Source organism: Aristolochia californica, unplaced genomic scaffold (genome assembly GCF_029961685.1).
Source record: "Aristolochia californica isolate CCGP_79_NKW_82.1479 unplaced genomic scaffold, dmAriCali1.0.hap1 SCAF_1, whole genome shotgun sequence".
In the NCBI taxonomy this organism is placed as follows: Eukaryota; Viridiplantae; Streptophyta; class Magnoliopsida; order Piperales; family Aristolochiaceae; genus Aristolochia; species Aristolochia californica.
In genome coordinates, this window is record NW_027181770.1 from 48,838,524 (window position 1) to 48,856,011 (window position 17,488).

Consider the following 17,488-nt stretch of genomic DNA (forward strand, 5'->3'; position numbering starts at 1 on the left):
ATTCTATACGGGAAGAGGCACAACAGTACCCAGAAATTATAGCTTTATGTCATGACATCTAGCAGGGGACATCGGCAAAACATTGGACGGTTAAGGACAATCTGGTCCTCTACAAAAACAGAATTTTTCTCCACCACACATCCCCTGTGATTCACAGCATTTTAGCCTCCTTCCATGACAATACACATGAGGGCAGACAAAAAACATATTTCTGGATCAGTAGGGAATTTTATTGGAGGGGCATGAAGCGCAGTATAGCCGATTATGTGGCAGCTTATCAGACTTGTCAACGTAATAAAGCTAAAACATTAAGTCCAGCTGGGTTGCTCCAACCACTTCAGCTACCATCACAAGTCTGGTATGATATTTCTATGGACTTCATAGATTGACTTCCCTCTTCGTCAGGCAAATCCGTTATCTTTTTAGTGGTGGATCGTTTCTCAAAGTATGGGCACTTCATGCCTCTGGCGCATCCTTACACCGTTGCTCAGGTCGCTCAACTCTTTATGGATAACATTGTCTGCTTACATGGGATGCCTAATTCCATTACCAGTGATAGGGATGCAATCTTTACAAGTACCTTCTGGAAAGAACTCTTCAAGCTGTAGGGCACAATGCTAGCCTTCTCTTCAGCCTACCATCTGCAGACTGATGGTCAGACACAGGTCATCGATAGAACAATTGAAATGTATCTTCGCTATTTCGTGGGAGACTCACCTAAAAGGTGGGTTAAGTGGCTCTCCTAGGCTGAATTCTTTTACAACACCTCCTACCACAGTGCACTCGGCACAACCCCATTCAAGGTGGTCTATGGTAGAGAACCTCCCAGCCTTTTATCATAAGGATGAGGGGCCTCTAAAGTCGCCACTTTGGACCAAGCTTTAGCCGAAAGAGATACCTTCCTCACTGAGGTGCGAACTCATCTCCAAGAGGCACAACATTCTATGAAGATGTAATATGACAAGAAGCATCGAGAAGTCTTATTTTCTCCAGGAGATTATGATTGGTTGCGTCTGCAACACTACAGGCAGTTGTCGCTGACAGCCTCCAAATGCCACAAGCTCTCTCCGAAATATTATGGTCCCTTTCAGGTTATGGACTGCATTGGTACAGTTGCCTACTGCTTGTAGCTTCCGCCAGAGGCCAGGATTCACAACGTCTTTCATGTCTCCCAACTGAAGGCCTTCCAAGGTGATTCTCCCTTGTTGTACACACCGCTGCCCCCACTACATGAGGGACGTGTCCTTCTACTCCCGCAAAGGTATTACAGGCTCGCGGCATTCAGGGTGATTGGGAGATCCTAGTGCAATGGGCAGATGCTGACCCCAGTGACACGACATGGGAGCCATTACCTGTGTTTCGCACCCTCTACCCATACTTCGAATTTGAGGACAAGCTCTTTCTCCAGGAGGGGGGTGATGTTATGGACTCCATAGCATCACGAGTTATCCATAGGCATAGGAATTAAATTATGTCAATTTACTTTGCATGAAATTTCATTTGGTTTGGTTAACTTTGTTTGGTTTGGTTTACTTTGGGTTGGTCCAATTGTAATGTGGCGGAACCACTTGACCTAAGGGTCACCTTTGTAATTCCGTCCTCAACCCTATTTAGGGGGACATCAAGGGAAGAAAAAATCAAGTATTGAGAAAATTAGATTAAACAGGTCAGATTCTCCCTCAGAGGTCTAGGTCGGATTCTCCCTCTGAGGTCCAGGTTGAGCTTCCTTCAAAGCTCCTTCATTCTCTTTGATTTCCATCATTCCATGTTCCAGAAAAAAGAATTCTCTTCCAGCGTCAAGAGCATCCATTGAGGGAAGAAAGGGAAGAAGGGTGACTCGATCCAAGGCAAAGGAAGAACCTAACACCTAAACCCTAAACCCTAAGTTCAGGGGTATTATTGTAATACACTAATTTTATAAATCTATAAATAGAGCATCAGGGGGAGGGTTAGGAATCAAGTCCATTACCCTTCTTCCTCCAATTTTCTCCCAATGGGTTTCTCTTCCTTTTTCCCCATGACCTAAATTCATGGAGTCCTGAAAATCAACAAGTTCCATTAAAATACACCTCCCCTCCATTTGCTCCATAAAGAGCAACATGACCAATGACTATATTTTCCTTTGGATCACCAATCGCTTTTAACTTGTCCAGTCGTTCTTGAAACTCAGTAGCAAAAGCATCTTCACCATCAGTGTAGAGCCAATCTTGAATCTCATCAAGCTGCTAGGAAAAGGTTTGACGTTTCTCCTCCAGTGAAATCTTTTGAAATTCTTCAGAAGTGTCTTGCTTTTCTCTTGTGACATAAATGTAGCTTTCCAGGTTATTCTTTAGCTCTGCAGTCCTCCTTTGATCTGCATCTTTCTTATCCAATGCAGCCAATCTACTTTTAGCCTCAGAAATGGACTCCTTTGACAGAGAAATTCCGAGACCCAAAGTTTTGTCTTCTATCTTTAGTGGGACCCTGAAGTTTCAATTCGATAACTTTTTCTTCATGATGAAACCATTTCCACTTGGCTCTTCAATAGGATTAGATGAACTATCTACAATAGATTATGTGCTCAGGTTTTCATTGCCAACAGTTGTACTATTGTCAGGGCTTGCTTCAAGTGATATGTCTGGTGTAGTACTGGTTGAATTCTCCATAGTAAAACTTTTAATTGGAACAGCAACCCACTCTGAGATCTCGATAATTGCATTTGCACAATCAAAAGAGACTACTCCACTTCTACTTTGAGAAAAGTGCAGATTTTCCTTGATTGGGGAAGACAAATTGTTGGGTGAATACTTCTCACTAGCATCTGAAAGTCCAGAAACAGCATAATGAGCAATTTTTTCTGAAGGAACCCCCGGAGGTAATTCATTGGCATTCTCATAGCTGAGTGAAACTTCAAAATCCTTGTTGTGCATAATAGACCTTAACATCTTACTGGGGAGTTTTTTTCATTCTTGGTACCAGTAGTTGTTTCAAGTTCTCATCTTTTAAGAGATCTAGACCATCCAATTTCATTATGACCCCATAAGAAAAACCATCAATTATCCCTACTTTACGGTTCAAGTTGATTCCATCACTTAAATTTGCAGCATGATGAGCTGCCCCAAGTGCGATTGCTTCATCTGCATCAAGGTGCTTGTCCAAATCCCACCTCCCAAGAAATTCCTGAAGTTTAGCCTACAACTTAGGCACCTAAGTTGCACCACCTATCAACTCTACAGCATATAGTTCATCAACCCTCAAGCCAAAATGTGGAAGCACTTCTTTTACAAGAACAAGAGGTTGCTCCCACAGATCAGCTCAGAGTTATTCAAATTTTTCACTAGAGAGCAAGCGCCTAAAATCACGATCATCTGTTACAGTCCCATCAATAGAAAAATCATTCATCCACAGAATTATCTCACGCCTGCTCTGAATACCCCACAAAATTTCATCACCAAAAGTCACACCTGGTTGAAGAATTTTGACAAACAGTGGTTGAGCAGCATACAAATCATCCGAAAAAATTAACACAACTTTTTGAAATGGACTGTTACTGCTGGAAAAATTACCCGAAACAGCCACGCTATTGTTATATTCATTCACCACAATAGAATACGTCCCATGCCCCTGTGCAAAAAAAACGTTGACGGGAGACATAGCTAAGGCCCTCTGCTGCTTGAATTTTAAGATGGCCATGATTCCAAAAAGAGTATTATTTTCTTTGGTGTTGCCGACCAGTCAACAACATCACGTTGAGGCTTTAATTCGAACAGCTCTCAAGCATCAGGAACCTCGTTGAAGCATGGAGAATTAGGTTCATATACAAAGAGGGTTGCACGCTCCATGGTAAGAAAGTGTGGAACGGAAATTTCATACCTGATTATGTGCCTAGCAACCACAAATCGAAGTCCGTTTATAGCACCACTATCAGGGCCTCATCTTGTTGAAGCCGTTTCAATTCGAAATCCTCTGGATGAGACCTCTCTTCTTCCGCCAAGGCCACGATTTCTACTTCAAAATTGAAATCTCAAGATTTTTTTGCTTGTTGGTTCGCATAAGCTGTCAAAGGTGAAGAAATGATACTGCTGTGTAGAAATTTTTCATGCCCCTTGCCAACGTCAAGCCAGACTTGTTGCCGACAACAAACAACAGGAAGGTGTGGCCAAAATTTAGAACCTTTCTGCTCAACAATGAACAAGTCTTTTGGTTCCACTACATTAGAGTCGGTCTTCGGATTCGAGGTCGCCAAATCGTCCAGTTCCATTTTTTGCGTCGCTTGTGGAAGACGTATGGCTTCCAGTGAGAAGGGGATTGTGGAATACCCCTCTGATTTCCAACAATTGGGGTCTCCGCCGTCTGATTGCAGAAGGTCTGAATCCGAATTCAGATTTGAGTCCTTCTCGGAGATTTCCATGACTTCCGGTTTTGGATTTGATGTCGCACCCAAATCGTCCACAGTGACTTCGATTGGTGAACAGCAGGACTACAATTTCTCTGCTTGAAAAGTTTTGAATTTTTCTGCCCCGTGGTCAGCAAATTACCCAGGGCCAGAAAATGCTCAGAAAGATTCAGACAAGTGTTGGGTGCAGGTTGGACATCATGCCAATTGATATGGCAGGTACAGCTAAAATGTCAAACTTTATAGCAGGAGGGAGACTTCCACTTGCTGCAGCAAGGCATGCAAAATTGTCTACGGCATGGGACATACAATTGGAAGTACATTCGGTACCATCTGTTGTCAAAATAATTAATCTTGGGCACAGAAAAGAAGAAGAGGTCAATGAAAATTTAAGGACTACAATGGATGCAATGCCATCTGCCTGTCTCAAAGTGGCTGGACCTACTGCCAGGAGTCCAAAGGCAGCAGCAACTACACTGATCCAATTGACTTTTGGTGGTTATCTTAAGTCAAAGATAAAGGGCATAGATGTGTAGGCAAGTCTGAGCATTATGAAATGATCGTGGATATAGATGGAAATAGTGCAACTCTTGAAGGAGTACTGCATCAATTTACATCTATGGAAAATTGGGAAAGAGGAAACAAGCATCCCTGTAGTAGATGCAAATCCTATGAAAAGGCCAACTTGCAGCTAACCATCTTGGAGGCCCCTACTATGCTGCCAATTGCTGTGCAAAGCTTCCAGTAGGGAAAAACTGGCATGCTCACTAACATGGCAATTTTTGGGCACTATGTTTGCTATGTGAAGAATACCCAGGGGCAGTGGTACAAGATTGATGACAGCATGTATCGAAACTGGATGGAGGAACGAGCCTCTCAGCTATTAGTGGACTCGGATGTTTATCAAGCTTCACAGAGCTTGGTCTGGAAGGGCAGCAAGAAACAAGGAGTTTCTTGGAGGATAATGCAACTTCGGGTGCAGTAGCAGCATTATGAGCCTCGTACCGAGGAGGCAATTCAGGTAATGGTGATTGCTTCAGTTGCTGGGATTGGCTTTGAGGTTTAATTCAAGGCAACATATCCTTTCAGTGAACAATGGCAGAGTGATCCTAGAGCAGTAGTTGCTGCAAAGAAATGAGATGAGACACTAGAAGAACTTGGGCAGACAATCATAATTAGGCATCAGTGGAATCCTATTTGGCTTCCAAGAATTTGAGTTGGGCTTCAATTTGAAATGGTCCAATCACTGGTAGGTAGAGTGTATGAGGTTGTGTTAGGTTCCTCACAAGCCATGGATCTTGTCACCCTCCTCTCTTCTCTTCCTTCCATTACCTTGCTTGATGTTGAGATGGAATGAGGGATTGATGGGTATTGAATTTTGGAGAGGAGAATTGGGGAAAAATGGAAGAGAGCTTGAAGGAGTTCTTGACCTGTTTATCTAATTTACTCTAGCTAAAGTAGACTCAATTCATAATTCTCATTACCCTAGCCGTCCCCTTAAATAGGGTTGAGGATGTCCAAAACACTAAAGACTGGTTCAAACCAATAAATGTTAAACCAACCCAAACCAAAGACAAAACCAAACCAAGAAACAATTACATGGAAATTGAAAAACACATTCATTAATTCCTACGCCTATTGGTAACTCGTGATGCTATAGAGTCCATAACATCACCCCCCTCTCACCCCCCTCCTGGAGAAAGAGTTTGTCCTCAAGCTCGAAGGAAGGATATAAGAGTCGAAATACTGATAACAGCTCCCATGTGGTGTCACTGGGGTCGGCATCTGCCCACTGGATAAGAATTTCCCAAACACCTTGAATGTGGCGTGCTTGTACTACCTGAACTGGAATAGAAAGGACTCTACCCTCATGTAGTGGCGGTAGTGGAGTGTGCAGTAGGGGCGAGTCACCCTGGAAGGTCTTCAATTGGGAGACGTGAAATACATTGTAGATCTTTGATTCCGGTGGTAGCTGCAAGCGGTATGCCACGGGCCCAATTTTGTCCAATACCTGAAATGGACCATAATATTTTGGAGACAGCTTATGGCGCTTGGATGCAGTCAGGGACAGCTGGCGGTAGTGTTGAAGCTTTAACCACACATAGTCTCCAAGGAAATAAGATGCCTCCCGGTGCTTCTTATCATAATAGCGTTTCATAGAGTGTTAGGCCCCCTGTAGATGAGTACGTACCTCAGTGAGCATAGCATCTCTTTCAGCTAATGCTTGGTCCAAAGTGACAAATTTGGATGCCCCAGGTTCATATGGTAATAGACGAGGTGGATCTCTGCCATAAACTACCCTGAAAGGAGTAGTTCCTAGTGTTGTGTGGTAAGATGTGTTATAGCAAAATTTTGCCCATGAAAGCCATTTCACCCACCTTCTAGGTGCGTCCCCCACAAAACAACGAAGATACATTTCAATCGTGCGATTGACAACCTCTGTTTGTCCGTCCGTTTGTGGATGATATCCAGACGAAAATGCCAATTGTGTGCCCTGTAATTTGAATAATTCCTTCCAAAAGATACTGGTAAAAATGGCATCCCTGTCACTAATAATGGATGAGGGAATTCCATGTAATCGGACAATGTTTTCCATAAATAATTGAGCGACCTGAGCAGCAGTATATGGATGCGCCAAAGCAATGAAGTGACCATATTTTGAAAACCGATCAACAACGACGAATATCACAAGTTTACCTGATGAAATGGGAAGTCCAGCAATGAAGTCCATGGAAATGTCGGACTAGATTTGAGACAGTAGTTGCAGAGGTTGCAGTAGGCCGGCTGGACTTAAAGATTCGGCCTTGTTTCGTTGACAAATCTAACAAGCAACTACATAATCTGCAATTGTGCTCTTCATGCCCTTCCAGTAAAAGTCCCGACTGATTTGGAAATATGTTTTCTGTTGACCCTCATGAGTGCTATCATGGATAGAGGAGAGGATGGTGTGAAGAAGTGGGGATGTATTATGCAAAAAGATCCAGTTTTTGTAGAGTATGAGACGATCCTGAATCGTCCACTGAGGAGCTGTTGTCCCCTGTTGAATATCCTGATATAATGACATGAGATCCGGATATTGTTGTACGTCCTCACGAATAGAATCTAATACCAGTGAACGTGGGTGATTGATAGCATAAATTTGTGTGGCTGAATTATCCCGACGTGAAAAAGCATCAGCCCCCAAATTCGAACTACCTGGCTTATAGTTAACCGTAAAATCGAAGCCCATGAGTTTAGTTAACCAATGCTGTTGTGGGGATATGGTGAGGCAATGTTCAAGAAGATACTTGAGGCTGCAATGATCTGTACGAATGAGAAACGGTCATCCCCAGAGGTAAGGTCGCCAATGTTGGATAGCCTTGGCTAACTCAATCAATTCCCTCTCATATGCAGCTAACTTATGGTGGTGTTGTCCCAACTGACGGCTGAAATAAGCAATGGGGTGTCTCAATTTTTGTAACACTGCCCCTATACCTCCCCCGGATGCATCACATTCCACCACAAAGTCTCCCTCAAAATTTGGTAATTGTAGGACTAGCACTAAGGCTAAGGCCTCCTTTAACAGGTGAAAGGCCTGTTCCGCTGAAGAAGACTAGTGGAAGCCATTTTTTTTAGCAGGTTGTAGAGTGGTGCTGCTATCTGGCCATAAGATTGGATAAATTTTCTTTAATATCCCGCTAGGCCCAAAAATCCCTTTAATGCTGTGATGGAGGTGGGAATCGGCCAATCTGTTACTGCTTGTATCTTGCTCTGGTCAACTTTCACGCCCACAGCTGATATGAAGTGGCTCAAATAGGCCACCTCAGATGTACCCATAGAACATTTTGATTGATTCAAAACCAAATGATGAGAGCGTAGAATGGTAAATACCTGATGGAGGTGGTGGAGATGTTCTTCCCAATTTTTGCTGTAGACCAGAATGTCATCAAAAAAGACTAACACATAGTTGCGTAGAAGTGATGAAAAGACCTCATTCATGAGGGCCTGAAAGGTGGAGGGTGCATTGGAGAGACCGAAGGGCATGACGAGGAACTCAAAATGACCGTGATGTGTGCGGAAGGCAGTCTTCTCCACATCCACCGGGTGAACTCTTATTTGATGATAGCCCGATTTCAAATCTAATTTGGTAAAAATTGTAGCACCATGTAACTCATCCAGCAACTCGTCCACAACTGGAATGGGGAACTTGTCATTAATTGTTTGCAAGTTGAGTTGCCTATAGTCGACACAAAATCTCCATGATTATCCTTTTTACGTACTAGTAACACTGGTGAGGAAAAAGGAAATCGACTGGGCTGGATCACACCCTGAGCGAGCATATGCATGCACTGTCATTCTATTTCATCTTTCTGTATATGCGGGTAACGATAAGGCCGCACCACTACTGGATTAGTTCCCAACTTTAAACGAATGCGGTGATTGCAATGACGCACTGGTGGTAGACCCGTAGGATCATTAAATAAATCCGCAAATGCTGTAAGTAAAGGAGTTAACTGATCATCACCAGTGTGTTGAAGCTATAAAGTATGAAGTGCATTAGGGACCTGTGCCACAATACCTTGGAAAGTAATCTGACCCTGTGGTGCTGAAAATGTCATAATCCGAGCCTGAAAGTCCCATAATATAGGTCCTAATAACTGGAGCCATTTGTCCCCGAGCACCAAATCAAATCTAGCCAATGGAATGACTAGTAAATCTGCCTAAAATGAATGCCCCTCAATGGTGAAAGGGGTGTTGGCACATAACCCAACACTTGCAATTTTAGCCCCATTGGCCACTGAAACTGAGAGTCCCCTTTGTTGTTGAATTGCCAATCCCAATTGTTGCGCGGCTGGTTCACTGATAAAATTATGTGTGCTGCCCGAATCAACTAAAGCAAGTAGCACGAGATGATGTAACCTGGCCTTTACCTGCATGGTATTAGAACTACGCAGGCCATGCATGGCATGGAGGGAGAGCTCTGGTTCTTGTTGTACCTCTTCAACAAATTCATTTTCAAGAAGCTCTTCTGAATCTTCTTCCAACAGTTCAATACTGAATAAGCGTTTACAAGTATGTCCTGGTAGGAATTATTCGTCACAATTAAAACATAGGCCCTTTGCCTTTCTAGCATCCATTTCCTGTTTAGTCAAAAATTTACGTGGCATAGTGTGTGGAGGCACACTGGTAGCCTGATCTGCTCGGTTAGGGGCAAAGGACCCAAAACGTGGACCAAATGCAGTACCCTGTATTCTGTTGTTCCAAAATGGTTTTCGGTGTAAAGACTCTTTTAGAACTCTCTATTTGTGTTCCACAGCTCTGGCATAATTCATTGCTGAGTCCAAATCTGTCGGACCAAGTAATTCCACTTCCAATCTAACCACCTCTGTCAATCCAGCATTAAAAATTTGAACATGTAGGTGAGGAGGAACAAATTCACTAGCTTAGGCCAACCTTTCTTGGAACGTTTTTTTGTAAACTTCTAAGGTGCCTGTCTATTTATAGTTGATCAATTCCCCCCACTGGGTTGCGGCTAGCTGGAGGTCCAAACTTCAACTGGCAAGCATGTTTAAAGTGCAGCCAATCCTGAATGGAATGGACATTTTGGTAGTGATGGAACCACATGAGCGCTTCATCGAGCAGGTGGTAGGCAGCCAAAGTAACCTTGTCCATTTCCACCGTTTGTTGATGATAGAAGAATTGTTCACATTTCGTGAATCACAGTAAAGGATCTTTAGAGCCATCATATGTAGGAAAGTTAAGTTTAAAGTACCTTGAAACCGTTGATGGTCCTTGTGCATGATTTGCCATGGAAACCATTGGTTGGAACAGGGGTGGATTTGGTGGTGGCGTGAATTGTTGGTGAGGTACTGGTTGTGGTTGAAAATTGGTTACTGGTGGTGGCGTTGGTGCTTGAAGTGTAGCAAGATGGATGACGGTTTGGAGAGATGATTCCAGTGTTTGTAATGTATTATTGATGTGAGAAATTTCAGTACCTTGAAGAGTGGATCATTGTTGAAGTTCTGAAAGTACTTGACGTATGTCCTCTAGAGAAGAGGAATCACCGAGGGTGGACCGCTCTGATACCACGTTGTTAGGTTCCTCACTAGCCATGGATCTTCTCAGCCTCCTCTCTTCTCTTCCTTCCATTACCTTGCTTGACGTTGAGATGGAATGAGGGATTGATGGGTATTGAATTTCGGAAAGGAGAATTGGGGAAAAACGGAAGAGAGCATGAAGGAGCTCTTGACCTGTTTATCTAATTTACTCTAGCTAAAGTAGACTCAATTCATAATTCTCATTACCCTAGTCGTCCCCTTAAATAGGGTTGAGGACGTCCAATACACTAAAGACCTCTTGGATCAATTGTTCAAACCAATAAATGCTAAACCAACCCAAACCAAAGACAAAACCAAACCAAGAAACAATTACATGGAAATTGAAAAACACATTCATTAATTCCTACGCCTGTTGGTAACTCGTGATGCTATAGAGTCCATAACAGGTTGATGGCCAGTTCCATGACAGGCCTAGCAAGGCACTTAACGTGGAAGATACTAGAAGCATTTTGGACCAAATCTCATAGAGGAAATTAAAGTTTTGGAGTGCAATCCTGTTGGGACACTGTATTCATGGATATATTGCAGTTGTGGGGGCACAAAGCTATAGCAACAAAATAGAGGCAGGAAATTGTGTTATTTTTCTCGCCAACATGGGGACAGAGGCTGCTACTACTATCAGTTTCAAGGGCACCTCACGTCGTTTACCTACCTGGTCTGGAGCATCCTGCCTACTGACCAGAATGTGGTTTGCAGCACAGCATAGATCAACTCTCCATAGAGTCGTTTGGCTCTGAGATGCCTTAAGTCTAGTTCCCAAAATATTGTCGGCTTTTCAGAAGTATACTAGTCCAACTGGAGCTAGGTGACTGAACCTATTATGCATCAGCATGATGAGTGCAAAGAGACCATCAGAATGGAACTTCGTCAAGACATGCCTGGCTGCTATGATGACAGATATAGAGTAAGGGAGAAGGCACCTAAGGTATTCAATAGAGTTTACTTTTACTTCTCCGATGTTGTTGACCCATAGGAGACCTTAGAGACCTACTCCTTGTTGCTGGGCTGGGGGGGGGGGGGGGGGGGGGGGGGGGGGGGGGGGGTTCGTCTTGGATGACAAGAAAGACCGCATGAATCCAACGCAAGTGCTTGCCTCTGCAAGGGCATTTCTGCATGTGCCTATGCAGTCAATAAGTGAGTCTGTCCAACAGGCCATGACCAAGGAGTCCATTGTGAGCAAGTGCATAACTGTGATAGACACGATATTTCAACTTGTACCGGGGATGCAGATTGCAACTGATATAATTGTGGGTTTCCTGTTAGCATTTTTGCCAACTTTAACCTTGTTGCCATGTATGGCATTGCGGTGGCAGCTATTGGAATGATGAGCACCATTGCGGCTGGTTCAGCCATTGAGGCATATGGTCCCATTAGTGACAAGGCTGGAGGTATAGCTGAGATGGCTGGCAAGAGTCACAGGAGACGACAAAAAAACTGATACCCTTGATGTAGCTAGAACCACTATGTTAAGATCTCTAGCCATGGATCGAGTCACCCTACGCTCTCTCGGTCTTTCAGGTTTAGAAATGGTGAAGATCTGTGTTTCGGATGCTTGGAATGCCCAATGGCGACAAAGAAGTTCACAGGGAAGGTGAACTGTCATAGCGAGTTCCAACAAGGAGATGAACTGTCAGGCTACAGGAACTCGGCAAGGAAGGGAAGAAGACATGTCTGTTGGTGGGGGGATAGAGGCTGTGGAGGAAGGCAATCGACGATGGAAATAGTTTAGAGGATTAGACGGAAGTGATGAAAATAGAGGAGCTCGGAATGGAAGACGAGAAGGAACGTGAAGCAGCAACTCGGGAGAGGGGAAGATGAACGGACGTGAGGGATAACCAAGCTTTGGAGGAAGCTTGCACCTAGGCCTCGTTGGAGAGAGTACCTGATCTCAATTAACTATGATTCAAAGCTTACCTTACATTCCAATGTCGTCCCTATAAATAATGGGAATGCCCCCAAACACAATCACTCAAAGCACAAATGTCTGACAAAATTACAAAAATGCCACTAAATGAAACATGAAAAAAATTACATCAATTGCCCCTACGTCTACCTGCTAATCTTGATGCTATGGAGTCCATAACATCACCCCCCCCCCCCCCCTCCTGGAGAAAGAGCTTGTCTCCATGCTCAAAGTTGGGGTAACAGGCTGGAATTCCTCGAGTGGTTCCCAAGAGTCAGCAAGGGACTGAGCGTCAGCCCACTGAACTAACAGCTCCCATGACTCGTGAACACGGTGAGCCTGCAAAACTTGGGCTGGAGATGGCAGATCACGACCATCATGCAGTGGCGGCAAGGGTGTGTGCAGCATTGGTGAGTCACCAAAAAATGGTTTCAGGAGGGAAACATGGAAGATGTCATGGATACGGGCCTCCGATGGAAGTTGTAGGCTATAAGCTACCTTGCCAATGTGACCCAATACCTGAAAGGGACCATAAAATTTGGGGGACAGTTTGTGCCTCCGTGTTGCTGTCAAAGAACGTTGCCGATAAGGTTGAATATGCAACCAAACATAATCGCCTGGACCAAAAGAAAGGTCCCTATGACGCTTGTCATAGTTATGCTTCATCGTGGCTTGAGCCTTCTGCAAGTTGGACTTGAGCTGAGCCAGCATCGTGTTCCATTCGCCCAAGGCCTGGTCAATCAATGGTAAGCGAGACAAACCAGGCTCATAAGAGAGGAGCCGAGGAGGTGCACAACCATATACCACCTGGAACGGAGTGGTGCCAAGTGTCATATGGTAAGAAGTGTTATAACAATACTCCGCCCATGCCAACCAATGCACCCAGCGTTCGGGGTGATCCCCAACAAAACACCGCAAATAGATCTCAAGGGTGCGGTTCACCACTTCAGTCTGCCCATTAGATTGAGGATGGTAGGAAGAGGAGAAGGCCAATTTGGTACCCTACAATTTAAAAACAACTTTCCAAAAACTACTGGTGAAAACTGCATCGCGGTGACAGGTAATGGACTCCGGTAAGCCATGCAGACGCACAATTTGTTCCATAAAGAGGTGGACTACCTGTACTACAGTATACGGATGCACCAAGGGCAGAAAGTGCCCGTATTTAGAAAACTGATCCACCACAACCAGAATTACAGATTTACCTGAAGAAGTGGGAAGGTCCTCAATAAAATCCATGGAGATATAAGCCCATACCTGAGACAGAAGTTGAAGAGATTGTAACAGGCTCGTTGGATGTAAAGATTCGGCCTTGTTCCTCTGACAAATTTCACACGCCAAAACATAGTCAGCAACCATACGCTTCAACCATTTCCAAAAGAAATCCCGGCTGATACGAAAAATACGTTTTCTACTGGCCCTCATGAGTACTCCAGCAATAATGGTGGTGGGAAAAGGGGAGGTATGGTGGAGAAAGAGGCACTTCTTGTTGAGTATGAGCCCGTCTTGAATTTCCCATTGGGGATCCGCAGTGCCTTGCTCAATCTGTAGGTACAACTCTAGGAGCTCAGGATGGTTCTGGAGGTCACCTCGGATGGAGTCGAGTAAAAGGACACGTGGTTGACTAATAGCATGCAGCTGATGATCCACTAATTCCATGCGGGACAGGGCATCTGACCCCTATTAAGGTGACCCGGATTGTATTCCACCTTGAAATCAAAACCCATGAGCTTATTTATCCAATGTTGCTAGGGGGAAGTCGTGAGACGTTGTTCCAACAAGTACTTCAAACTACAATGGTTTGTACGAACACAAAGTGCCTACCCCACAAGTAGGGCCTCTAATGTTGGATGGCTTTGTTATGGACTCATTAGGGGTTTATTTTTAATTTGTTGAACTTATGGCCTTTGGCATGTTTTCCCTAACTCCCTATATAGGGACGTGAGATGAATGAAGAAAGTAAGCATTGAATTAAACAGTTGTTAGCAAGGTCAGATTCTCCCTTCTGAGGTCTAGGTTGGATTCTCCCTTCTGAGGTCTAGGTCAGATTCTCCCTTTGAGGTCCAGGGTTGACCTCCCTTCGAAGGCTCAAAACATCACAACAATCCTCCCTATTCATTGTTTTCCACACGTGTTAGATCCAAGGCGTAACATCTTGGTATCAGAGCGGGAACACGATGGGCCACAAAGACCCATGGTTGGTGATGCACAGACAAGTCCGTGAAATGGCTGCATATGGCTTTGCAGCGGAAGAGATACAGAAATGGCATGATGCCTGGGTGAAGTATTGGCTAACAACGGAGTATCGAGAGGCATTCGCTGGAGAAGCTGTCTCTGATGGGAAAATGGGAGACAAAGTAACCACTTCGTCCTATCTACCAGCCGAAGCCTCTGTAGAGGATTTGGGGTCAATCTCAGATCCGGAGGGGCAGAGAGGCTTTGCGTCACCACAAATTAAGATTTCCTCGCACAGAATTTCAAAGTAGAACTGCAAGAATGATTTGGGAAGATCGAAGGGGTTTTTGGCTACCACATCGTCGGCGTTGGACAGATTGGAGGAGACCTCAAATCTGGAACCACACCAACACAACTCACAGCGAGCAGAACCCCATCCCGATCTGCAAAAGGAATATCTTCCGGCGACTATTTCGACCTGGACATCAGACGACGGTGACCCCAAATCGTGCACATCGGAGGGGTTTCTCCCCCACCTGTCTCCCATGAAGCCATACATCTTCCACCGGCGACGCAAACCATGACACTAGATGAACTAGCAATTTATGGGGCACAAATTCCGCCGAAACAGGCCGACGAGCGGCAGCCATATTTGCCAGATCAGCGCAGGTTTGCCTTTTGCCACCGGAAACGAAGGAGGCTCTGTCGGTGCCATCAAAAAGAAATCCGAAGGGCTCTGGTTTTCGGATTCTCATTCTCAGCCTCAACCTTGCCCACGAAAACCCAATTGGGAACCATATCCAACCAAATTTTGGGTAAGATTTTGAAACGCCATCTATTTTTAGTTCAAATCGGTGGTTACATGCGGTTGAAGGGCCTCCAAGGTGCTGAGCAACAGCAACGTTGCTCGAAAATTGGGAACAAAAGCTCTCTGTTTTGGGAAGCCACGAACCAGAGCCCAAATGTGGGAATTTCGGCTTGGGTCTATGCAAATCGAGATAGAATTTTTGGGAGAATGTTGGGATTCGTATAACTAATTTTTTGGGGACGTCGGAAAAAAAAAATTTGGTGGGTTTGTTTTTCTGTGGATGCATACAGTACCTGTGCGGAGGTGAATTGTCAAATTGTAGAGGGAGGGTTTCCTTTTCTGGATCCCAGGGAGATAGAATTCTTTTGGGTAGTCAATTTGAAGCTAAAACTTGGACGGAAGGTCTTTGTTTCAAAGACTAAGGCTTCTGGTGTTCCGACTAACTGTGAATTGCATAAAACTGTTATGGGAGATGGCCATGTTGTAAATGTTATTGACACTCCTAGGCTATTTGATACGGTGTTGATTCATACGGACATAGTAATAGAGCTTGTCAGATGCCTTGCTTTATCAAAGGATGGAATTCATGCTGTCCTTCTGGTTTTCTCAATTGGAAACCGGTTTTCAGAGGAAAAAACCCTGCTTGTCAAAGCCTTAAGCAGAACTTTGTCAATCCAGAAGGTGTGGTTGCCCAGAAGATTGTTGTCCAGAAAAATAGTCAAAGAGGAGTACATTTTCGATGTGCAGGTCCTCAGGAGAAGGTCTATTTCAACCCACATGATGTCAAGGCTTGCATTGTCACATGTGGTGGCTTGTGCCCTTGTATTCATACTGTTATTCAAGAGATAGTATGTGGTTTAAATATTATGTATTAAGTGAATGACATACTTGCTATTCAAGGAGGATATAGAGGATTTTACTCCAAAAATAGCATTCCATTCACATCAATGGTTGTGAATGATATTCACAAACATGGTGGGACCTTCCTTTGTACCTCACGGGGAAGTCACGATACAATGAAAATAGTTGACGGCATACAGGACTGGGACATTAATCCGGTTTACATAATTGGAGGTCATGGAACCCAAAAAGGAGCATATGCCATATATGAGGAAATTGAGAAACGCAGGCTCCTGATCGTTGTTGCTAGAATCCTTAAAACTATTGATAATGACATTGCAGTGATCAACAAATACTTCGGTTTTGACAAAGTTGTAGAAGAGGCTCATAGGCCTATTAATGCTGCACACGTTGCAGTTGAAATTTTTCAGAATGGTGTTGGGATTGTGAAACTTATGGGTCGTTATAGTGGGTTTATAGCTATGTATGCTACTTTGGCAAGCCGAGATGTGGATTATGGCTTAACTCTGGAGTCTCCTTTTTACTTAGAAGGGGAAGGTGGACTATTTGAATTTGTCGAGCAGCAAATTAAAGAAAATGGGCATATTGTCAATGTGTTAGCTGAAGGTGTTGGGCAGGAGTATGTTGCTCACAGCATGAGTCATATGGATACAAAAGTTGCATCAGGGAATCATTTACTCCTTGATGTTGGCCTCTGGCTGTCTCAAAAAGTCAAGGATCATTTCCCAAAAAGCCAAAAGACAGCAATAAACCTGTAGTTTATTGATCCAACTTACATGATCCATGTAATTCCTAGTAATGCATCAGACAACATCTACTGTACTCTTCTTGCACATAGTGTTGTTCATGGAGCTATAACCAGATATCCTGGCCAGGTGGTGATTGGCATGGATGTCACTGCATCTGAGTTCTCTGACCATAAGGATAAGTCATATAATTTGAATTTCAAAGAGGCAAACCATGATAGCTCCCAGAAAATTTCAGGAGACAGCCGTAGCCTCTACAGAGGATTTGGGGTCAATCTCAGATCCGAAGGGGCAGAGAGACTTTACGTCACCACAAATAAAGATTTCCGCACACAGAATTTCAAAACCGAACTGCGACGATGATTTTGGAAAATCGGAGGGGTTTTCGGCAACCACATTGTCAGTGTTGGTCAGATTGGGGGAGACCTCAAATCCGAAAGCACACCAACATGACTCACGACGAGCGGAACCCCATCGCGATCTGCAAAAGGAATATCTTCCAGCGACTATTTCGACCGGGAC

The 17,488-nt window shown here is 44.1% G+C and overlaps 2 pseudogenes; one reads left to right on the forward strand and one right to left on the reverse strand.

The window, feature by feature from the left end:
• Nucleotides 1-2,045: 2,045 nt before the first annotated feature.
• Nucleotides 2,046-3,672, reverse strand: LOC137948141 (heat shock 70 kDa protein 17-like; annotated as a pseudogene).
• A 3,947-nt stretch (nt 3,673-7,619) lies between these two features.
• Nucleotides 7,620-17,329, forward strand: LOC137948148 (ATP-dependent 6-phosphofructokinase 6-like; annotated as a pseudogene).
• Nucleotides 17,330-17,488: the final 159 nt, after the last annotated feature.